We start from the raw sequence: 6879 nt of genomic DNA, 5'->3' as shown, positions 1-6879 counted from the left end.
CTAATGGCCCGTACGGGGATCGAACCCGCGACCTTGGCGTTATTAGCACCACGCTCTAACCAACTGAGCTAACCGGCCCGCTGTGTGGCGGTCTCCAGGCCGCGGCTCAGGACGCTCTGCAGAGCCGGGCGGCTCCGCGGCCCGCGCACCCTGCACACACACCCCGTGCACACACACCCCGTGCACACACACACACCCACACACCCCCGCACGCACACACCCGCCACAGCTCCCAGCGAGCGCCGTCAGCTCGGGGTTCCGGGCTGTGCTCCCCGCAGCTCCGCCTGAGCTCCCCTACAGAGTCCGTGGGCGGGGACGCGCCCGCGTCCCGGGAGGGGCAGAGCCCCGGAGCCTCAGGCCGGGACGCGGACGCCGCACAGCATCTCCCCCGGCGGGGACAGGACGGCAGCAGAGCAGGCCTGTCAGGGCCAGGCCCTGCGGGCTCCATCCGGGGAGGTTTTCCGGGCGCTCGGGCCGAGCCCCCCGCGTTCTGCCCTCCCGTAACCCAGGGGCCCGGCGGGGCTGAGCAGCACCTGGAACCCGCCCAGGAGCAGGGCCCAATGAAACCTGAGCCTGGGAGCACCTGCCTTTCCTGGGAGGAGGGAATAACACGGTGAAGTTAGGCACGATCCCTTTTCATCACAGCTTTGTCTTACGTAGCCCAAAAAAAAATAAAAATAAAAAAAAAATCTGTTTTAAAATGGTAATTTTCCTGCCTTAGGTTATTATTAAAAAATAAATAAAAATCAAGCTTTTCAAATGCTTCATCTTCTTGGCAGAGCTCCTTATAGAGGAAAAGGCCAAGTAACGTCTGTATCACAGCTTGGGATGAGAGACTTAGGATCACTGGGGTGACAGTATTGCTTTTTCTACTCCATGCTCAGCCTGGCAGTCAGTGCACCCACGTACGTTTCCGTCACTGTCACCAACTCATCATTCGCCTTTATGGTTGTCAGCTCATCTGCTACCAGCACTTTCCACTAAGATCTACCAAGTTCCCAAAAATCTCATTTTGCCCAGCTTTGTCATGAAATCCTTCATCCCTAAGAACCAAAGTATCAAATTGCTTACACCTTTTTCCTCATTAGCTGTCCCAACCCTCACATCTCTGCCTCCCAGTCGTGCCATCCTCCTCAGCACCGCTAGTCCATGCTCAGTCATGTTTCCATGTGTAGAGAGGAGCAGTTGCTCTTTCTTCTCTGCACCCTTCTCCCAGTAACTGCAACTATCATTGCCTTTTGCAAGAGCGCACAGTTATTAACCATAACTGAGCACCATCCCTTGGCATTTCAGCCACTGCAGCTCCTTGCCTAATTTAATCTTCTGTTTATACCATCCTCTTTTATCTAACTTAGACATGTATCTCTTCACACCTTAACAGGAGGTCAGCAGTCAGTTTTATTTAAAAAACAAACAAACAAATTTATAAGGGGCTCCAGTTTACAGTACCTGTGCAACAGAAGTCAAATAGTAAATTACAAGCTTTGCTGTCCAAGTGCTGCCCTCTGCCAAAGACTCCCACAAAGTGTGTGCCCTCTTTTTTTACTCTTGAGTTTCATCATTGCAGGCAACTTCCCTGCAGGATGTCTGGGGCGCTCAAACAAGCAGAGAAAGCACCATGGGGAAGATGGGAAAGGGGGAAATTCAAAACTGTCACTTCTCCTTCCCCTTTTCTATTTGATGCCCATGAAGCAGCAACCAGCCAACAGCCAGAAAGTGCATATGTTATGGGAACTTGATAACCAAGCTGTATTTTCCAAAAAAAAATGTGTTAACCTGTGTTAAGCTAAGCTCTCAAACATTCAATAGCAATGCCACATCTGGCATCCTATGACAAAGCTGAAAAGTGAAAGGGTAGAAAGGAAAAGTGTTCCCAAACAAGCCAGAGCATGGGCTTGTGTATGGAGTCTTGATAGTTTCCAAACTAACATACAGAACATAAATGGCAAATATTGGAACAGCAGACCTTCCTTTGTGTGTCTGGCACACAGATTCTCAGTCTGTTTTTTTGTATGAAACAGCTAATTTTTATGATTGATTTGGTTTTGGTCAGTTGCTCCACAGAGAGCAAGGGGGCAGGGGTGAGGATTAATCATCTTCCTGATCTTTCTGTGCAGAATATCATCAGAAGGAGCTCAAAGAAGTAATATATTGGCTCTTAATTCACAGCTGTCCACCATTGTTTTGTAATCAAATACCAGCCCCTATTCTTCTGAAACCCTCTTCCATGCACAGAAATAGCCTCCTACCTTTTTAGGAGAGTCTAATTTGGTCTTTGCTGTACAAGCAACAGGTTTCCTTTGACTAGACAGTGACAGATAACGTAACAGTTCAGGAGATCAATGCTGTCTCCAAGAACAAAAAAAAATTCTAATTTAACAGTAAACTCTGGTTTCTCTCCAATGTGTAGGATCCTCACTCTCAAGAAACAAAACAAAACAGCCTAGAATGAAAAACAGTTACCAGGCCATATAGAGGAGATGTGTAACATGGAATTTATAGGTTGTACATGCAAAGTGTTTGCAAGCATTTTTTTTAGCACCATTGATGTAGGAGCACTGTGTTCACAAGTACTTTAATAAATACAATCTCAGCTCTAAGGATTTTGCTGATTCAGGGCCTCAGCTAGACATCTCAACAACTTCAGAGTTTTACAGCACATTTAGAAGATCTGCTGTAATATTCCCCTCATAACCTTACCCTTATAGAGAGTATTTTCAAAGACTCCAAAGTATTTATATTTAAACTACATAACGAGACAAATAAAAGAAAGAAACCAGGGAGTATTTAGAAGGTTGTACATGCAAAGTGTTTGCAAGCATTTTTTTTAGCACCATTGATGTAGGAGCACTGTGTTCACAAGTACTTTAATAAATACAATCTCAGCTCTAAGGATTTTGCTGATTCAGGGCCTCAGCTAGACATCTCAACAACTTCAGAGTTTTACAGCACATTTAGAAGATCTGCTGTAATATTCCCCTCATAACCTTACCCTTATAGAGAGTATTTTCAAAGACTCCAAAGTATTTATATTTAAACTACCAGGGGCACCGATAGCAGGAGACCAAAGAAAAAAACAAGGTCCAGGTTCTTGACTTCCCTCTCAGATCTTCTCTTCCTTTGCCTGTTCTCTCCCTGCCACAAGTCGCCAGCAGTCATCCACTCTGCACCACAGTCCCTGACCCCTCCTGCTCCCACACCATCCCTGGCACATCACTAGTGTTGGCAGCAAGCAGCCACACCACAGTCCCAGCTCCGTGCTCCCAGCCATTCCCCAGCACAACCTGCCCTGGCTGCACCTTGAGCTGCAGTCCCAAGACAAAAAGCCCCACTTTTGTTCAGGAGTACAAAGGTGGTCCTACCTCTGTGTTCAAGAAAATAATTTATTTTCCTTTTTCCCAGTAGGCTGCCCAGGGAGGTGGCTGAGTCACCATCCCTGGATGTGTTTAAGGGTCGTTTGGATGTGGCGTTGGTAGATATGGTTCAGGGGAGAACTCTGTGGAGTAGGGATGATGGTTGGACTCGGTGATCCCAAGGGTCTTGTCCAACCTGAATGAATGGTTCTATGATTCTATCACCTTCCTCTCCCACATTGTGCTCCAGCCTATATTGCACTGAGCCTGCCACTGCACAGCACATGCTGCAACAGGTCCTGCCATCCTGAATCCTGCCAGTGTATGAAAGTAAGATCAACTTCCCGAAAAGATGAGATACTTAGGCAGAAAGTAGAACAAAGCAGGCTCCTGGGTCTCCCTTCTCCTCTGTCCCTTCCTGAGCATCTGCACTGATGGAAACATTAAGCTCTTATTTCACGTAGGCCAGTAAAGCATCTGACTGTGACCTGCAGTCACTGCTCACTACACAGCCCAAAACGGATGTGAACTGGCAATTTAACAACAAAGTATAGCTTTAGGCATTCCACAGCCATGTCCTGTTTGTTCCTAATCTCTCATCAATTCAGAATTGATAACTGGGGAAAAAAAAATCATTAGCTGCCCAAAAAAAAGGGTAGAGGGAACTAATGTTAGCCTGAGCACTACCCAGGGATTTATTAATAAGCTTGCCATTGAAATCTCACTCATAAAAATGCTAATGGCAGTAATTTGCATGTATCTGTGCATCAACACAAAATAAAGACCCAAAATATTATATTTAATAAAATTATTATTACTGCAATAAGAATGTAAATGTTTGGTGGTCATAAAATGTGTGTTGAAGTGTAGTATGTATATGCATTCTATATTTACAGAATTTTTAATAGCTAGTGTGAGTTTTGAATAAAACATTATTGTCCAGCTATTTTCTGAGTTTTGAACTAGAAACCTGAAGACTCAAGCATCACATCTAGAAACAGGACATTATATCCAGTGCAACCACCACAGTAAATTCGTGATACAACATTAGCAACAGTATCATGCTTGGAATGGAATAAGGAAAACTTACCTCACAGCTGCTTTGTGCTGGTCACCAACAGGTGAGGACAGAGTCCCAGGCAGAGGAGGAAAAAAACCCCTTTATATTAAACCATCTAAAATCAGCCACCAACTATGAAAGCTGGCCTTTATGTCTGCATGCCACCACCATGCTTATTGAAGACCAAATTCACTGCATGTCTGACACAGGAGTAAGCTGCCTGAAGGTCACCAGTACTCCCACACATTTCTCACAAGACCTGGCCATTCTCTATGGCACATGCACAGAAAATGCCTACATCCTCCCAGCAGATTATGCCCAGAGGCATACAGCTAAACCATGCTGGCAGGCAGCACTTTGGAACGAAACCCTGATAGTAAGCTTTTAGTGCCCAGGCTGGTGGTAGATAGATAATATTATGTAAAGATATCTTGCTTGTTTGCCTGTCTCACTGTTCCTGGAAAATGTTTTGAGATGCTCTGCAACTCTCAGCCTGAAGCTGCCACCAGGCATCAGTTTACTATTTAACATGCCACATTAAGCCTACAGTTAGCATCACAGGGATCACCAGTATAAGTTATTATGAACATAATCTCATTACTAGTGCTGAAATTGTTTAAAAATTTTCAATTTTTAAATAGTGCTTATTTCTTTTGTTTCTGCTGCGGATGGGCAGAATGGATTAAACTGCATTGCCTTCACATCCAGTTCTAGTGATACTTTTGTATATGGACATAATAGTTTTATTTTCCCCGTTTTGAATCAGGAAGAAAAAACTGTAAGTTTAAGGCAGATCAAACAACACTCATCCCTTTAAAATTTTGAGTAATTTACATTTACAATTTGAAGATGGAATTGAACTACTGCTCCAGAGTGATTTTAAACTTCATTCTATAATATCTGCTATATAAAGTCAGTTTCCCAGTAATTTTTTTTAGAATTTAGAGTAGCAAGAAGGCAGAATACCATCTGATTTAACTAAAACCTGCTCTCAGATGAGTAGTCTTGATTTTATTTTATTTTTTAAGCAAGGACAGCATAATTTCTTTTTATATTCTGAGGAAGCAGGTCAATGCAGTCCTTTCAAGCTTGAATACTCAGGGAGGTATGTTTCACAAGAGACGTGTTTCGAGCACACTCAGTCAGGAACATAATGGAATATCCAGACCAAGTAGGGTGTTATTCCCTACCTAAAAGGACAAAATTACTTATTTTTTGTGAAGTTACTGAAATTGCTTGCTTCCTGTACTTTAGTTCTTCCCCCCTCCTCCTGGATGCAGAGCTTACATAGAAGACTGCACGCTAAAAAGAAAATTGCATCGCATTAGAACAAAGCCCACCTTCTATTCAGTGAAGTTTTACAAACTGAATGCCTTTTTTGTAATATGCCAGGCGCTCTGTACCTCTAATTTGCATTAGACTACAAAGTGGTTTTATTAGAATTTACAATATTTCCCTGTGGAAATGCTGATTTGTGATCAGACAAATGTCCATTAGCCTTCATTCAAAACCACTGCCACACTGGTAATTTTTGTTAGACCTGTAAAACCTGCTGTTTCTAGCTCTCCTATTTCTTCATTCCATGCAGACACCCTTCTCTTCTACTCTGTTCTATAACACACACAGTGGTCATTAAAATTCCATTTGAAAAGAATTAAAAAGGATTATAATTTTTATGCAATTGAATTGGACCAATTATTTCTTCAACCCACAAGTGTATAATTTCCTATAAGCACTGAAGAAAAATCAATATCCAAAGTTCATAATTTATTTATCACTCCATCAGGCTGTCATTTGTTAATGCAATAGGAGGACATCATTCCAGACTTGGAGAAAAATTTCAGCCTTCATTCATACAGATAAGAAGGATGCACAGCAAAAACAGTAAAGCCACTAACTGCAGTCCAGAAAACAGAAGTTTTCTCAACTTCCTATGTTCATGCTTGCTGAAGACAGTAAGAAACACTGGCATTAAAAAAATGCATCTATATTACTGAAATATTGCACATGGTTCTTGCCATAGGTGATACTTGGTGGGTTTCTTACTAGTTTTGGAATCAGTTCCACGTAAGATCTACAATTATAGTTAGTGTTTATGAAGCCAGGTTTCTGAATGGTAGAAGCAGTGCACATGTGACTTCAAAGTTCTTAAGAAGAACCACCATATTTCTATACTTTGTGTTCATTTTCTCAGTATCTTGCTCTAGCCCAGAAAGATGTAGTAGAATATACTTCCTCCTCAAATTTTGTTTTGTTGTGGGGGTTTTTTTGTTCGTTTGCTTATTTTCAACCTAGCATCATCTTTCTAGGTTTTCTCAGCTTCCTTCACAAAGTCTGTACCATTGTCTCCACTTAGCACTCACATGGTTCTTTTTGTCTTCACACATAAGAGCAATTAATTTTTACAACCATATACATTAACACACCTATTTGCATTTATGCAAGGGAAGCAGCTGAAATACTCAG

At 42.7% G+C, this 6879-nt stretch overlaps 1 non-coding gene across 1 annotated transcript; it reads right to left on the bottom strand.

Annotated features, from left to right (window-relative positions):
• Positions 1 to 4: 4 nt before the first annotated feature.
• Positions 5 to 78, bottom strand: TRNAI-AAU. Its single transcript has one exon. It is a non-coding gene; the product is annotated as a tRNA-Ile (tRNA).
• Between the last annotated feature and the right edge of the window lie 6801 nt (positions 79 to 6879).

The sequence above is a fragment of the Chaetura pelagica genome, unplaced genomic scaffold (assembly GCF_000747805.2).
Source record: "Chaetura pelagica isolate M959 unplaced genomic scaffold, ChaPel_1.0 scaffold101, whole genome shotgun sequence".
Taxonomy (NCBI): domain Eukaryota; kingdom Metazoa; phylum Chordata; class Aves; order Apodiformes; family Apodidae; genus Chaetura; species Chaetura pelagica.
This window is presented reverse-complemented; position numbering and strand designations above follow the sequence as displayed.